The 18265-nt window shown below is 38.5% G+C and overlaps 1 protein-coding gene across 1 annotated transcript in view; it reads left to right on the top strand.

Annotated features, from left to right (window-relative positions):
• B3GALT1 (beta-1,3-galactosyltransferase 1) overlaps window positions 1-18265 on the top strand; it is a 582223-nt gene that overhangs the window by 433218 nt on the left and 130740 nt on the right. The gene's annotated exons all lie outside the window — the stretch shown is intronic.

The following is an 18265-nucleotide window of genomic DNA, read 5'->3' as shown; positions in this document are numbered from 1 at the left end:
GTTTTAGTGTATAGATTTTTTTTTTCCCAATGATCAGTTGACTTCTGTGTTTTTGGCTTTCATTCCTTACTTCCTTTAAGCCTTTTAGAAGCATCTCTTTCTGAATAGTTATGTAGGTTGATTCCCAAATTTTAATCTAAACTTTTAATAATGGAGCAGTGGGAAAAAAGACAGTGATCAAGGAAATAGGGTCTAGAACCTGGATTTACCTCTTCAATTTAACCAATACTGTATTCATATTTTTAAGAGAGCCTCTAAATATGCTGCAGCATGACATAGCCATCGTAGGTAGCCACACCTGCCAGATGGTTTCCAAAGTACAAGCACATGTGATTAGTGTTGGATGAAGAAAGGAGAATAAAAATAATGTGGAATCCGCCTGGGCATGGTGGCTCACACCTGTAATCCCAGCACTTTGGGAGGCCGAGAAGGGGGAACACCTGAGGTCAGGAGTTCGAGACCAGCCTGGCCAACATGGTGAAACCCTGTCTCTACTAAAAATACAAAAATCAGCCGGATGTGGTAGCACGTGCCTGTAATCCCAGCTACTCGGGAGGCTGCGGCAGGAAAATTGCTTGAACCCAGGAGGCTGAGTTTGCAGTGAGCCGAGACTACACCATTGCACTCCAGCCTGGGTAACAAAGCAAGACTCTGTCTCAAAAAAAAAAAAAAAAAAAAAAAAGGAATCCAATTAGTCCACATACCTGCAGATAGCAACTCACACTCATAGCATCCAGCATAACGTAGAACACAGCCGGAGACCAGCCTGGGGAAAAGCAAACCCCAGCATTTCCTCCAGGAACCTGATCCTCAGCTTGACCCATGCTTGAAATGCTTCAAGTAATTATTTTTTTAGTCTTTAAGTATTGTGGGGTTTGTTTTTGCCTTTTAAATCTGAAGGTGCCTTGCTTACTAACCCTGTTGGACTAAATCTCTAGTAAATTGGATTACTCCGTGCTTACTTGAGAGAACTTGGACTTGAAACAAGACCAATTTTCTTTTGTTGTTCTTCCAGATCCTATTGCGGATTCTATCGCACTTGAATTTCTTTGTGCCACGGGAATTACCTGGGGCAACTGTTAGAGTTATCTCTATTTCAAATGTTAGCAAAAAGTGTTTCTTCCTGTTGGAAGTGACCTCCATCTCTAATAGCAGAAATTTAGAAAAATAATGTTAAATTTGTTTAAATAGCTGCAATGATTAGATTCTTTACTGTCAATAGTGAGAAAAACGCCATGTCAAGGGGTGAAATCAGTGACCATTTTGAATAATGTCCTTGTAGGAATATGAGATAACAATGAGTCTTTGGAAAAAGAGGCCCCATGGATTTTGTAGATGCACACATAGCAATTATTACCCCTTCTGAGCAGAATAGGTAAGTGAGTGCATCTCAACATGGTAGTCACAATTCTTACTACTAATGAAATATAGGATCTATTTACAAACACTTGTGCCCATTTCTAAAATCTAGAACCAAATTATTACACAACTTATTGACTTACTACAAGTTCACTGATAACTCTACTGTAAGAACATATATAAATTCCAAGAATAAAACGTAAATAAGACATTATGAAAGTTTTCTTGGAAGGTATGTTTGTTTGAACTGAGATTAAAGAGTGAATTTTAATTGTTTTAATTATTATGATGAAATGAAGTGAAAATTTTATAGAATGGAAATTACAGGGGAAAACACGCTTAATTCCACCATCCTAAGAAACTTATCTGTATTATATATCTTTCAAACCTGTTTCCAATCACTGTACATGTTTTATAAAGTGATAGTCACATTCTTATATATAGTTTTTTTAACTTTTCAACTTACTAAAAGCACTTTCCTTTAGCTTTACACCTGTCCTCATAATTGTCGTTTTGGGGGGGTTGCAACATAATATTCTAATTTAATATAATTTAGTTTATTCACTATTATTTGACATTAAATCTCTTTTAATATCAAAGTGATGTTAGAAATACATATATTTACAGGTAACATTTATTCCTCCTCCTTTGCTTTCTTTATTTAGGATAAATTTGTAAATGTGCAATTATCAGATCATGCTTCTGAACATTTTTACAACAGTGAGTATTTGATGCCAATTTATTTTGCAAAGGCAAGATAATCAATCCTTTTTCCAGCAATACTTGAGGGTTCCAGATTCACCTCAATATTATCAGCAAAGGAATGTCTATCCATCTGACTCTCTGCAATTTAATAGGTTAAAAAATGCAATTTTCTTCATGCTTTCACTTCTATTTGTTTACTAGTGAAATCATTTCAATATGTTAAGGAATAATTACATTTCTTCATTTTGTATCATCTATTACAGTATTTTAAATGAGCTGGTCCAGTTAGGGGGAGGTCTTTTCATCAGAACACCCGTGCTGATGAAGGCAGAAATGCAAGTATTTTGATTTTTTTGGATTGTAGAGTATACAAGAGGGGAGAAAAGAAAACAAGCATGAATCAAACTGTGGCCAAATTACGGAAGGTCAGGAAAGGAACAGCAACTTCCTCAGCAAGACTTAAGATTCCTTCCTTGCAAGAGTTGTGTTCAATGTGGATTAACAGTTCTTAAACAAGATTTATCCAAGTTGGTTCATAAACAAACAAAAAATCCCCGGTTTCAAACCTCTCTTCCTTATGACTCATGAAACAATCAGACATCATCTTTGTTCTCCAGGGCAAATACGTGATGTAAATAGGTTAGTGTCATTCTGCATATGCTGAATGTATTCTTAATAAATACTGCTTTCGAATGTCAGTATTCGTTTTTGCATTCACTGAGTTTTAAGTTAGGATAGTGGACAGGAGAAAAGCAGTATTTTTCCTCGCCCATTGCTAGGTTCATGGCTGAGACGCCTGTAACAAAAGATCTATTAACAAGATACAAATCTATTTAATAAACTTAAAATTATTTAATACTGATTTATTCGTTACATTTTATGTGACACAGGGCCTTCGGAGTTGAAGACACAAAGAAACAGGAAACTGTGCTTTTTTTATAAACAGTTGTGCAGAAGTGTGGTGAGAGGACAAAGGGCATGATCTAGTAATGGTCATCAGCTGGGTCAGGGGAGAGTTAGCAAGGCCTGTTTGTTTAGATTCTTCTTTGTGTCCCTGTGTGACATTCCTTCTTTTTTGGTAGAGGGCAGGACACCTGTCACATGAGGATCTTCAGGGGAGAAAGGAGGGAGAAAGTCAGAAACTGACCTTCCTAAGTTTTACGGCCTGCTTCAGAGAAAGACAGCACAGAATTTCCTGTTTTTCTGTTTTCTCAAATGCCAAAGTACCATATTTTGGGGTAGCATACCTGGAATGCTGCCAATAGACAGGAATTCTAGTATGCAATTGAACAATATATGCTTTAGTAGGAAAAATGTTTGATAAATGCACCATCATCTCAGTAATAGATTTATTATCAATAGACAAATTAATCTAAAAATAGCATTAGTTATTATAGCAATCAAGGTCAAATAAAATAGCGGCATATTCAGTTTGACTACCAAAGCATATTAGCGTTTCTATTCAGAGAGTTTGAAATTATCCCAAGCTCTGTAACTATAATTTTCTTCGAGTTTACTCATTTTCTATGTTTTTGTGTCAAACTTGTGTTCATGTATGTGTATTGGTTTTGTGATGTTTTTAAACGATGTATGAATAAGTTTTTAGTTATGAATTTTGTCAGATAGTAAAATGCTTGATGTACAGGCAGATTCTGTGAATGTGTGCTTGATACGCTACAAGAGTAATAATAAATACTAAATGATTGCAAATGCTCTTCTTGCACTAAAGTTTACATTATATAATTTAACACCAGCTTTTCCAATTTATAGAAAATAGGATTTCATGTCTGTGATTGCCATCTGTTATAATAGACTCCTAGTCCCAACTTTATACCTCCAGAGGGAAAATTTTTTGGTCACTAGATACAGCTGCTTTGTTTGAGAGGCTTGATTCTCTGTTTATCAGAGCAGTAGGTTGCAGGGCTGAGGGCCCCACAGGGTCTTGGGGTGAGCCTTATGCTGTGCTGAGGTGCAGGATCCAAGAAATAAAGAGACAGGACACAGAAGTACAGAGAAAATGCAGCTGGGCTGAGGGGGCCATGCCATCTATAAGCGGAATCAGGAGAGGCCCCGAATGTCCAGAAGCATCTGTATTTATTGGATATAGGTAAGGGGGCAGCAGGGCAGTGAGTGAAATCATCTTTAAGGATAGTGATAGGGTCGTGAGCAATAAAACATGGGGTCCACCCCCATTAGGTCACCTAGGCCAGGAGGTGGGCAGTGCACAGCAAGGGGCCCGTTCCCACGAAGGCAAGGGCCGTGTGCAGTAAGGGGTCCACCCCCATGAGGTTACTGAGGCTTGAAAGTGGGCCGTGCACAGTGAAGAGGGTGCAGTGTGCAATACTTCTATCTATGGGCAAACTACTTCTAAGAAGATTTATAAGAGGATGCTTTGAGTCACATAGCAGTGACAGAGCTGTCAAGGTTACCGCCACCTTCTGGCAGCTTCCAGTGGTTTCTATGGGAAGATGCTTTTCAAGCAGCACAGTAGCAAGAGCTGATAAAGTTCACAGTCACCAAGGTGGATTGCCGTTCTGAGGGCAGCCCTCCACAAGAACTGGAGCAAGGTCCTACAACTCCTTTATCAGGAGGAGTGGCTCTCGCCCCAAGCCTGTCATACAGCAGGTATCTTTACGATACTGAATGCTGCCGCCTGGGCCATGGATTCTTGTCCTGGTATAACTGTTTTTCCCTTAAATCATGCTCTGCACTGTGTCTGCTCTAGGCAGTCCTCTGACTATAAGCTGCTTATTCCTTAATTCATGCTCTGTACTGTGTCCACTCTTGGCATTCCTCCGATTATGAACTAAGATATAATTATAGGCATATATGTGGGGAAATATTCTTTAGGCACTATACTATCAACTATTAGATTATGTAGAGAGGATTATATAAAGGGATTTGTCAAGCCCTATTTCTATAAACTAATAAATGATTATGTAAAGGATTATATAAAAGGAAATAGCTGAGTAGTAACACTATAAATTGAGATACTCCTCAGGCCCTAACTGTGCCAGGGTTCTGCTTAGCTCTCATTCCTCGGTGCCTGTATGGGGGGGTTACCCACAGTAGGTAACAAAGGCGATAGATAAGGAAATGCAGGTAGTCTGGCCCAGTAACAGTTCCTTTAGTGCAGGCGTCCCCAAACTTTTTACACAGGGGGCCAGTTCACTGTCCCTCAGACCGTTGGAGGGCCGCCACATACTGTGCTCCTCTCACTGACCACCAATGAAAGAGGTGCCCCTTCTTGAAGTGCGGCGGGGGGCCGGATAAATGGCCTCAGGGGGCCGCATGCAGCCCACGGGCAGTAGTTTGGGGACGCCTGCCTTAGTGGATGCGGAGATACAGTTGCTGCACTTGAGTAAAGTGAGTTGTACTTCTGCCTTTGGCTTACTCAATGATGTAACTATCAAAACTGCTGCATTATTGAAATTCATGCGTGAAAAATGGTGATGATATTCCATGTCTGAAATTCTAGCAACCTATAGTGTGGTTTCTTTTACATTATATATTATGATTAAAATGTTATACATATATTTGTTTGTTTGTTTTACATAGTGGGCTTTCTCAGTAATGCAACTCTGGAGATAAAGCAGGACTGAACATTTTGATAAAAAGGATACTTGTTTTGTATCAACATTTTCTATTTAGGAATTGGCTTTAATATGTTAAAATCAATTTTTGTTTATTTAGTCTTGTGGTTTGATGCTAGCTACTAATTTACTCACTTATTTGGTCTTTGTTGGTAGACGGTATATTATGATGATACTAGCTAAAACATCTGGGTGGAAGTTAAAACATTCCATTGTCTGCCTGATTCACCTACAGCATGCCAAACATTCGGACATGCTGAACTGGGAAATTGTTCCCAGTTTTTACATTCAGATGATTACAAGTGGTGCCAAACTCAGTCACTGTTAATAAGCACCACTCGCATTAAAGTAACATGGCCATGCAACTTGGAAGATCCGTGAAAGGATCTTAGTTGGGGAGTTCAACAAAAAGAAGGTTTTTACACAGCTATGTAGTCACCCAAGAAGAATCTCAGGGACAGGACATTTGACAACCTCATTTATTCATTCATTCATCTACGAAGTGTCTTTCAACAGTACATACAATGCTGTTGAAAGAAGACTTTGGTTTTGGAAATGGTGCATTGGAGTGTGGCATTGTGTAAATTTCCTCCAATAGAAAATACCCCTGCTACATATTAATGCTTTTTATAACCATTCTTGAAATTTTGGCTTGGTTAATTGTTTACTGAATTTATTGCATGAGGCTTTCTGACTGGCATGTTTCTGCCTTTTGAACACTGAGAATATAATATTCTCAGGTTTCCCCTAGAGAAAAGGTACAAAAGATGCAACACTCACTTGGAGAATGCATTGGGAACCTCATATGAGCCATCCTATAAAATTAACTTTCTACTGTATTTTGTTATTATTGTTCAGCATGTCTTCTTCATCTTCCTCCTTCCTTCTCTCTCTGTCTCTCTCTGTCTCTCTCTCTCTCTCTCTCTCTCTCTCTCTCTCCCCCCCTCCCCGTCTCTGTCTATATATCTCTATCTTTCTGTCTCTCTCTTCTCTCTCCCTCTCCTCTCTCCCTCTCCTCTCTCTCTTCTCTCTCTCAACTCAGGCAGAAAATGTTGTGCAGGTGTTATTCATCATTGAAAATACACTCCGTTACAGGCAATTTAGTTTATGTGCTAGAGCAAATACACAGTTACAGGCAATTTATTTAATACAACCAGGAAATGTTGGTATCTGATCACAGCTCCTATCTGGACAACACGAAAGAATTTAGCAGGTTTATTTTCAGTTAAAGCTGGGGAAAAGAAAACCGTTTGTGAGCAATTGAAGTCGTGCAGAAAAGGGAGAGTTGGTAGATCTCATGGTCTGTATTGCCTTTGATCATTCCCTGTTGTAAAAATTTCTCTTTGTGGACAGAGGCAGAAACAGAAAATAAGCATATGAGTTAGAAATTTTTTTCCATCAGAAAATGCCAGATGTATCTTAAGAGAGGTATAACAGTGTCGTGTTTTCTGGTTGCACTGCCAATGGGAACAAGAGCACAGGAAGCAGCTAGAAATTGATAGAACAAGAACCAGACCTCAAAATAGAGGAAGGAGGAAATAATTGGGGAAAGCTGTACGAAGCACCAGGGCACAAAACCAAAGTTTCAAAACAAGAAAGATTCAACTCAGAAAAGAAATCAAGGTAGAATCTTGGGGACCTGACTGTGGCTGACATCCCAAGGAGAGCTGCCTCTGGCTCTGAGCACACCCTGGCCATCAAGCAGCAATGGCTCTGAATCTGGGGAGGGCTGGTCCTGTAGGCAAATGAAGTTCCAGCCGGGTAGCAGAGGTTGAAAGCAGTCAGGGTCTGGCATTTGCCATTTTACTGCCATTATTTTCTTTTCATTTTTTCTGACCCTTTGGGTGTTCAATTATTTGTCTCTAATGATAAATATTCTCTAATGATGAATCCAGTATTTTTCGTTCATTTTGATTGTTTCTTCAAAATTATCACCCTTGGCTATAGTATTCTCTCTAAACTGTTTTTGTTGAAGAAATTTGTTTTGTGTAATGAGGATAAAGGAGTCAAGTAATTAGTCTCCTCAAATGTTAATTGTAGTACCAGTCCTCGTTCACTTGGAATCTTTGTGTAATGATCATAGGCTTTGAGGTAGGCTATAGTATAAATGCACCGTAATGTAAGTATAAATTCCATTTGTAGTTGAGAATTCTCTGCACAGATACTCTAAAGATAATGAATCTCTGTAATACTTTAAAGACTGAATACTTTTTCTCCTTTTGATATGACAGTGAATTACAAATTATATAAACAATTGACTGCTCTTCTCAAACAAAGTCAAGAGGCTGCATTTACCCCAAGAAAGATTTTAGTGCCTTTGACCTGACATTGACCACAGTGTTCAACTTTCCAAATGTACTGAATAAGTAGAGAATATCAGATATTCAGAAATCTTTATTCCTTTAAATTAGCTTTTAATTAACTTTCTATGTCCTTTAATGAAGACTCAAGTTTTTTGTAATTTTACAGAGTTCATGACTCCTGCATATCCTTAATACCACTAGAGCCAGAATTTTACATAATAATTGGTTACTTAAAATGCAATAGCATGGTAGACTAACCCTAAGCCGATGGCTTTGAATTAGCATGGTCTTTGATAAGAGTTTTATTCCACTACCCCGGGAATCATATGCTTTAGGAAGATTTGTTTAGAAGTGGACAAAAATCAGAAGTAGTAAAAGTTTAAATTCCTAAATCAAGTGACATGAATTTTAGTGAACCAGAGTCGTAAAATTGAATTGACTCCAAAATTATTTCTTCCTTTGGCTTCTATCTCTGCTCCACTGTCACTACTTCCAAGATAACCCAGAAAAAAAAGTGTAAAGGAAAAGGGAAAATTCAATGATAGATGAGTCCAAAATTATTTTATCGAAAAGTCTAAATTCCTTGCAGGTAAAAATTCTGCTCTTTCCTGAAATACCGTAATTTTCTGTGAAGATAGTCTCAACGTTGTCTGTAAAATGTCACTTAATTAGTGTAAGCAGTTGCTATTTTGGGTTGATCTTATCTAAGGTTGTGATGAATTTTACTGTAGAACTACATAGCAAATATAGCTTATAGGGCAAACAAAAAGAAATAGAGCACAGTAGGTGACATGTTTAAACTACCTGAGAGAACAGACACTACTTAAGAAACCTGCTTTGTTGGTGGCTAACATAGGAATGAATGTTGTTGGAGCTGGTGATTGTTGATTCAGTCTTCTCATCTAGTAGCTGTAAAAACTAAAGAGGAGCGAAACTACAGGACTTACTGAAAATCTCAAAGCAGTTTTGGTTGCATTAAAGTAAGTCCAACAGTAGGTGCATTTTAAAATACTATTACTTATTAACCAGAAATTTGACATGTATTTCAAAACATTAAGATTTAATTCATTTAAATATTTTATTTGAACGTATTGCCATTCTTGATTTATTTTCTTCCTTTTTCCTTTTTTTTTTCCTTTCTTTTCTCTCTTTTTTTTTTTTTCCTTTTGAGACAAAGTCTCACACTGTTACTGTTGCCCCCAGGCTGGAGTACAGTGGTGCGATCTCAGCTCACTGCAACCTCCACCTCCCAGGTTCAAGTGATTCTCCTGCTTCAGCCTCCCGGGTAGCTGGGACTATAGGCACACGCCACCACGTCTGGCTAATTTTTGTATTTTTAGTAGACATTGAGTTTCACCATATTGGTCAGACTGATCTCAAACTCCTGACCTCAGGTGATCCACCTGCCTTGGCCTCCCAAATTGCTGAGATTACAGGCTTAAGCCACTGTGCCAATCCCAGTCTCTATTTTTATATATTTAGTTTGAACTTCATCTCATTAGCCTAGTTTGCTGAGGTTGGCCTACAGTCAAGTCTTTTTGCTCTGAATATAAAACTTAACAGTATTGTTTACTGTTTCCTATAAATTATGCTCTAGTGAAATATTGAGTGATAGTTTTACATTTGATATATCTAAGTGATGAATGTTCAACCAGTTACCTAGTGATATAACATTTCAAAATGGAATATTTGGCACTAACATCAATGGAGACATTCTCCTTGCATTTATGTTAAATTTTTCTTCAGTCAATTCAACCATGCCTGGTTGTGCAACAGTCTCTTTGATTAATGGTTTACTCGAGAGGCTTAAATGTAAGTGAATATTGTAATGCCCATCAATATTATCTACAAGGCTTATTCCAAAGCTTAAATCCCATCCACAGTGGAGGAACTCAGAGCCCTGCAGCGGAAACCTCACATGCCGGATGCTCCAGCCCCACATGAAAACAAGTAAATAAATAACCCAAGGGCAGCACTGGTATCTCCCAGAAAACTTAACATCTCCTGCAAACTCAGAAACCAAAAATATTTGTTCACTTTTAAGGTATTATTAAAGGTTAATTATTCAGAAGAACTTATTCCTATGCTTCTGCTAGTTTTGTCAAACTTTTTGACCTCTGAACCCTTTACTCTCTTGGAAATTATTGAGGACCCCAAAGAGCTTTTTACTATAGGGGTTATGTTTATCAACATTTACTCTGGTGTAAATTAAAGCTGATAATGTTAACACCTTTTATTGAATTTTAAAGAAGCAATAAACTCATCATATGTTAGAAATAAATAATATCTTTGTAAGAAAAAAAAGAATTATACTTTACAAATCAGCAAGAAGTTGACAGTGCCTGGCCCAAGGGGAAACAGCTGGTTTCTCATATCTGCTTTTGCAATCAATGTGCCATGATCTGTTATTTTGGTTGGGATATAAGAAAAAAAGTCAGGCTTCATGAAGATATGCAGTTGAAAACAGACCTCCTCAAGTAGTATCAGAGACCTACAGGGGTCCAAGGACCACCCTGAGAGAATCACAGCTCCAGAAAAGACAATACCTTTTTCCGTCCAGTGCTTGGGGAACAATACCACTGTAGAACCCCAGTTTTATTATTCAGAAATCACAATGAGACTCATTTGCCGAGAAGAATGTAAAATGTATTAAGTCAAGCATTGCCTTGTCAGAAAGGTTCCTGTAACACAAAACCTGTATATTCCAGCAGGGACACTTTAGCCCACAGCTCTCTCCTATATTCTGATGTACTGCCCTTCAGCATTTTGCACTTATAAAACCCTACCGTCTGTCTAGAAGCCTCGAAACTTGAAGGACAACTGTCAATTCAAAGCCATATGTGAAGCCTATGTTTCTACCAATTCCTAACCTAGAAGCTCTGACTGACTTCCATACTCTTGTCCCAGTTCCAAGGCACTGTGGTACTCTGCAGCCAAACCAGTGATACTTTGTTATATATTTTTTGTGTGGTCCTGGAAGTGTTTGGTTGAGTCATGATTATATAGACTTTTGCAGTTCATTTTTCTCAGGAATAAATGTTGCATCTCTGGAACCCCTGAACTAGTCATTTTAAACCAAATACTCCAAATTTCTTATCTTTTATAATAAAATTTCTTATCTGTTCCTAAGACACTTCACTTCAGTCCCTTTGGTTTTTAGAAAACAGAAGCTAACAAGAACTAAATAACTTTCCCAAGGGTACATGGAAAGTAGGGCAAAATTTATGTCCATTTCCTTTTGGACACTTAATATCAGTGTGGTTAGACTATCTAATGAACTGGAATAAATACGGCCCTGGAAAAATATACCTGAAAGCCCTCTTCCACATTCATGACCTCATCTAGGTGAAACTTTCCACAGTTGACCCCATGAACTCCAAACTCCAGATTCATAGTAATGTTCAAGGAGATAAGGACCTTCCTGACAGAACTGTGAATTAGTTCAGGATCTTTAAGAAGGAAGGGTAATCCTAAGTCAAACCCATTAAAGTTAAAGTGGCAGTTTACTTATTTCTCTGTAAAGAAGAACCAATTGAGAACACTTCTGTGCAGATATTGTGCCATTGCTGACCTATATTTTAAAATATTTATGGTATTAAAATTTTATCTGCTGTTGGGGGTCAAATACACTTTAACAGATCTTGGTCCTTTAAGACAGAGATATGTTGGTTTCTCCATAAAATCAGTATGATAATCCTGAGTTGTCGCCTTTTCAGGGAGGAAGAAATGGCTTCTCTTGGATCTATTCATGGTACTTATCTAAGGGACTCATGTTTTTAGCCTGCTTTGCCAGCTTAGGTCTGCCTTGCTTCCAAGTATTTCTAGAACACCAAGCTTCTTTGTGAGTCTTGTTATGACTGGTTTTTGAAATGGTACCTATGTTTTTCATGCCCAGAGACCTTACACTGCAGGTTAATATTTCCAGTCCTACCCTCTACCTATATTCATTGCCTTCTTTGTGCTAGCCCCTTCTTTGCCAGGAATCTGCCCAGCTGCCCCTGGTCCAGGCATATTGCCCTGCCCAAGACAGAGACTGACTTTAAGAGTAACCAAGACTAACCTTAAAAGTAACCAGTAAGCATGATTTAAGTATGATTGGGAAACCTTTCCTGCTTCCAAAGTATTCCTCCACTTTAGACTTAGAATGTGACAAACCTCCGATTTGGGAATGTAGCAACAAAGAACAATGTGACTGGATTTACACAGGGTACTGGATTACGTATTTTATATACTTTGTCTAGCTGACATCCATAACATGTCTAGAAGATAAAAATCATTATCCCCAATTTACCGTTGGGGACACCAAGGCCCAAAGAAATGAACAACTTGCCTAATTTAACACAACTGGTATCTAGCAGAGGAAGTTTCACACTTCAGTCTAACTGGCTGTATACCTAGTGTTTTCTGCCTTGAATAGAATCTAAATAGAATCCAAAATAACCTCAATCATCCTTAGATTCATTGTTGTTTACATGTAAGCAGCATTTGGCATTTGGCCTTTAATATCTCTTTGATTTAGGCACGTTATCATTTTGATGTCACATGTTCATTCACCCTTGACCAAGTGTAGGGAAAATACATGTTCTTTGCCAACTGACTGACTGAGTACAGGTGTAAAGCTATGTCATCAAAAACCTTTAACCTCTTTCTTTGTCCCAGGTAACAGGCAATTAAATCAAAGTAGTTTACTTCAGGCCAGGAGATCATTGACCTGCACAGGCATCTTTAATTTTTTTTTTAAGCTTAGAGATACCATTAATATCACAGAGCCCCCATAGCCAAAACAAAGGACAGTTTGGTAAATGATGGGTTTAAACTTTGTCTTTTGGAAGCTAGATGTGATTATCTCCATTAGCTTTTGTTCACACTCTCAGCGCTCATTTTCTAGTGTTATTTAATCTTCAGTCCTTCTAATTTCAAAGTTCCAAGGCTCAGAGATGTAACTCATTCTGCATTAATAACTAACTTGACCAGCCAACTAGTCAGACAATTGCTTCTTCTAAAGATCTGAATTTAATCACATATAAGGTAATATGCATTGGTTCCTAGGATCAGAAAGAAAATAGACCTTCGGGAGGGGCACTGTGTAGCCTACCACAGTCCATCTTCTGGATCCCAAAGATTCATGTTTCATTCCACATCCAACACCCACTCACCACACTCTAGCATACCCCATAATCTCAACCCATTACAGCATCAATTTAAAGTTCATCCAAATCTCATCTAAATGTCATCACCTAAGAAGTCCAAGATGATTTAGAATTGTCACCGAAATCATTGAAAATCAGGTATGTTTGAGAGACTGGGTGCATTCCATCCTAGGGCAGAATTCCTCTCCATATTGCTTCTCATAACAGGATATTTATCAAGACATCTTTCTTACGTTCAGGGTTGATATTAAAATTGTGAGGCAAATCAAAGAGCTTCAAAGTTCTCATAGGAATTTTTTATTTGGCTAGATTCAGTTTTCTTTTCTGATTAATTGTATTACAAATGCATGAAAGTTAAACAGCTCCTCTTGAAAGTCAGCCAGAGCTTTTGATTATGTTGGTGCCTGAATGAGAGTTCTTCATGATGTCTGAATCAGTCACACTAGCTTCTTCTGGTTTTGAACCTTCTGCAATCTAGTCCTGGAGATTCGGCTACGTCTAGTGCCTTTAATCACATTGTCTGCCCTGTAACAGACACAATCTTCTATATACACAATATTTTTTATGTAAAAGCTGCAGCAGACCAGACATGATGGCTCATGCCTGTAATATCAGCACTTTGGGAGGCCAAGGCAAACAGACCACCTGAGGTCAGGAGATTGAGACCAGCCTGGCCAACATGGTGAAAGCCTGTCTCTACTAAAAACATAAAACTTAGTCAGGTATGGTGGCATTGCCTATAATCTCAGCTACTCAGGAGGCGGAGGCAGGAGAATCATTTGAAGCTGAGAGGCGGAGGTTGCAGTAAACCGAGATCACACCAGCCTGGGTGACAGAGTGAGACGCTATCTGAAAACAAAAAACTGCACCAAAGTGTATTTTAAGGAAAATTGACAAATAAAATGACAAAACAACAATTAGAGGTACAAAGAACTGAAAATTAAACATCTATGTCTATACCATTATAAATAACTCAACTTAGGTGACACACAGATAAACAGAAACCTTTCTCTTATAACCACATTTGCTCATGCAGGCAACCTCTTATGTCACGACTTACTGATCTACCTAATGACTGTTGACTTGTTTGGGGGTTGATTGTGAAATATTGCCCAGTTTTATGAATGTTAAAAAGCAAACCATGTGTATTATAGATTTAAGATGATGTGGCATTCCCATATCATTAAATATTGTTTCATAGAGTCATTTTTAATGGCTGCGTATTGTTTAATTGCATACAGATAACATCTTTTTATTGAACATTTAGGTTGCTTTCAATATTTCTCTAATTGGGGCTTGCAGTACATACCTTTGTACTGAAATGAAATTCGGATGTTTTAACATTTATTCCAGAAAGTATCTTACTGTGAATTAAGGTAATATCCTGGATTAATACACAAATGAAAATGCTTTTTTATCTCAGGTTCTGACAGTTTTCTTCTTAGCCCTTATTTTAACATATTCTTTGAATAAATTGTCTATTCCATTAAGTCATTATCAGTCATTAACACCGTACATATATACTTGTTTGTTATATTTGTTTCAGTATACTGGAAAGAAAGACTTCAGGAAGAAGGCTTAGTACTGGTAAACTGTGAGGGACAGAGTGGGGATGAAGGGAACCATCCTGGACCATGAGGGAGTTATCAGGGAAAGGCAGTCTCGCTCACTCAGAAGGACACCTAAAAATCATTAAGGGGTAACTTGTTGAATGAGCAGGTGAGGACAGGTACTCACAAGAATGATGGAGGATGGTGGAAGGCAAACTTGGTCTGCTTCTTCATTTACCCTAGGGATTCACTTGAATGGAACACTCATTACTGTGCTTCCTCTGCCAAAGGGCGGGTACAAGTAGTGAACACTAGGACGATGTCAAGGAATTAGGAAAGAGCTGTGGGGAAATGGAGAAGCACGTAGACTCCTGAAGCACTGGCTCAGAGATTGAGCATTCATAATAATAGAAAGGTGATAATAGCCTGGAGTTATGTACAATGTCACACCTCACCAGGGCCTGCAGTGGAAACTTCTGCTGTAAGTAAAACTTGGCAATTCTGCATATTTCTTCCTCTCTCTATTATGTAAGACTTTTTATTTAAAGCTTTAAAAAAGTCTGGTTTCATTCTTCATCATGTTTCCCTACCAAATTTTAATGATTCATTTCTATCAGCCATCACTTCCGTCCATCCTTTCTAATGCATCCCCAACAGTCTTGTTTCCTACCCATTCTCTGTACCTTTAGACTCAAAATAGATTCAAGCAGAACCAAAAGTCATGTGAAGAGGTGAAGTGGCCAAAATCCCTTTGATAAAAGCATGAAAAGAGCTAAGGGGCATCCTGTTGACCTGCCAAGCTGCAGGTGGTGGCCAAGCCCACCCCAGGTCTTCCTCCTCCAATTAGACCCGTTTTCCTTCATAGGGGAAATTTCAGGGGGTGTGAGTTTGTGTGTGTAGTAGGTGAGGCATCCTGGCCTTATAGCTGACCTGCAGTGCCCCGAAGGGTGCACCACAAGCATTGTTCCAGCTCCAAAAGAAAGAAAGGAGCCCATTGTCTCTTTATGAAAGCCAAAAATAGAACTGCCCTTTAAAATACTGCACAACATTGTGAATGCTCCAATCTATTTTCTGGCTTACTATAACCACTGGGGCGCTCATCCACAATGTTGCTCTCTAGGTTTCTCTGAATCTGTTTGAGTCCTTTCCACCCATACAGAAAGCTCTAATTTATTTTCAAGGTTGAATTGCATTTCACTTTTTTTTTGTTATAAATTTACCATAGTGTGTCTCAATTCTTAATGGTGTCTTCAAAAACCATATTAGAAAGCTTTTCAAACTTCACTAGCAAAGTGTTGTTTTCTTGCTTTTTTCAAACCTTCTCACTGCGCTAACATAATAGCTAATATTTGTCTAGTACTTTACACTTTAAAAAATACTCTCAAACCCATTATCTGCTGAGAGGCAATGTTATTATATCATCAGAAACTCTCTTTACCAAGGCAGAGACAGGCTCAAAGACATTAATTGGTTTGTCAAAAGCTGCACAGCTATTAACAAAGTTGATACTGAAGCTAGTTTTCTGGCTCCAAAGCCCATGTTCCTTATTCCACTCGGAACTGGCATCCTTCTTGACTAATTCCTGTCTATGTCCAATGGCAAATATTATTAAGCAGGAAACTGAATAACTTGAATAAATGTCTAGGAAGATCCTCTGACCATCTATTTTGGTCAGAAATATTTTCTTATCGCTCTGTCAACATGAAAACAAGACACACAAAATCAGTGACAAGTGCTTTTAAAGATATTAATAATTGCCATTTATTGAGTACTTATGATGTGCCATACATACTCCATATGAATTTCTTTCCAAATGCTATCTCAGTTAATGCAAAGAATAAACCTATGGAGAATGTCCTAGTAACCTCCTCACTTTGTAGATGAGGAAACTGAGTTTTAAGAGATCATGTAACTCCCTCAAGCTAGCGAGTGGTGCAGGAGGGACTTGAACCCAGGAAACATGGCTCCAGTGAGCACACTCTTAACCACTAAACCATAGGAATTTAGACTTCTGGTTCTGTAACCAGCCTTAGGTTAAAATTTCAGCTGCACACTGACTAGCTGTATTAACTCGGGCAAATATTTAATCTCTTGGAGATCAGTTCTTCATCTGTGAAATGATTAAATAAGTGAACAAAAATTGGCACCTAACTAGTCGTCAGTAAATGTTAGTTTGTATTCTACTGTCACTACACATCCTTCATTTATTTCTTTATTTCTCAACTAGGTATTGACCCCTTCGTTGCTACGTGTGCCAGATGATATTTCTCCGCACACTTAGTTTTGAAAGGTTTCATATTCTGTGTACCCCCAAGATCATCAGGGTCCAAGGCTAGCCAGGCACTTTTCCTTCCTTCCTGTGTTTGAACAATTCTCTCTCCATATGGAGTCAGGATTACTCACTTTGAGCCTGGTGTGTTTGCTGTTGTTTCAAATGAGTTTGTAAATGCAGCATCTTTTGTTTTGTGTCAGTACTACCAGTCTATCTGTTCCCAGTATCTTTTTCTTAAAAATGCTGGAATTTATTTGATTATTTCCTAGGGGTATTTGAGCACACCCTTTCTATGAATGAAGGAAGCCAGGTTTCACTGCAGACATCTCTCACTTACATGGCATAATTTAAAATTAAAGGCTTCCATTGCAAGGCAGCCTCTTTTTCCTGCTCCACCATCTTTTCTGCGGGTAGGCTGGATCATGAACTGTCCTCTCAAAGTCAGAGCAGTGGGCCAGGCGCGGTGGCTCAAGCCTGTAATCCCAGGACTTTGGGAGGCCAAGGCGGGTGGATCACGAGGTCAAGAGATCAAGACCATCCTGGTCAACATGGTAAAACCCCGTCTCTACTAAAAAGTACAAAAAATTAGCTGGGCATGGTGGTGCGTGCCTGTAATCCCAGCTACTCAGGAGGCTGAGGCAGGAGAATTGCCTGAACCCAGGAGGTGGAGGTTGCAGTGAGCCGAGATCGCGCCATTGCACTCCAGCCTGGGTAACAAGAAAGAAACTCCATCTCCAAAAAAAAAAAAAAAAAAAAAAGTCAGGGCAGTGGTGCTTAATGGCTGTCTACACTTAAGGAGGTTTGTTTCCAGACCCCCGTTTCCCCAGCTGTTAATTGCCTTTTCCAAGATACTGTTTTCCTCATTCGTCAGACATTAGAACTTATTCTACAAACTTTCACTTTGCTTTTGACCCATGGTGATTTGATGAAACACTTTTGTTAAGCCAGGCTGTGCTCACTTGGAAGGGCAGTGAGCAGTATACAACCTATATAATACCTTTCTATGTGAATGTGGCGAGGAACAAACACTACAGGCTCAATGACAAACCTGATACCATTGTGATAAAACAAATACACAATGCCTTTAATTGGAACAGACGTTTTATGATCTCAATATTTCTGTAAACTCAGTCCACACAGCCAATATAGCCAAAATTAGAATACATTAAGAGGCATAAAACTGTAAATTGGACATGTGGATAAGCTTTATTGATATTGTAAAATATTATGGTAAGACTTCCTGTCGAGGCTCCTCATTTTGGGCACTACATTAAAAAACAGTAAGAGTGGTGAGTAGTACTGACGTAATTAGAAGTTAAACCTATTTGGATTC

This window comes from Saimiri boliviensis, chromosome 5 (genome assembly GCF_048565385.1).
Source record: "Saimiri boliviensis isolate mSaiBol1 chromosome 5, mSaiBol1.pri, whole genome shotgun sequence".
NCBI classification, from domain to species: domain Eukaryota; kingdom Metazoa; phylum Chordata; class Mammalia; order Primates; family Cebidae; genus Saimiri; species Saimiri boliviensis.
The sequence above is the reverse complement of the archived record's forward strand: the minus strand, read 5'-3'. Positions and strand labels throughout refer to the sequence as shown.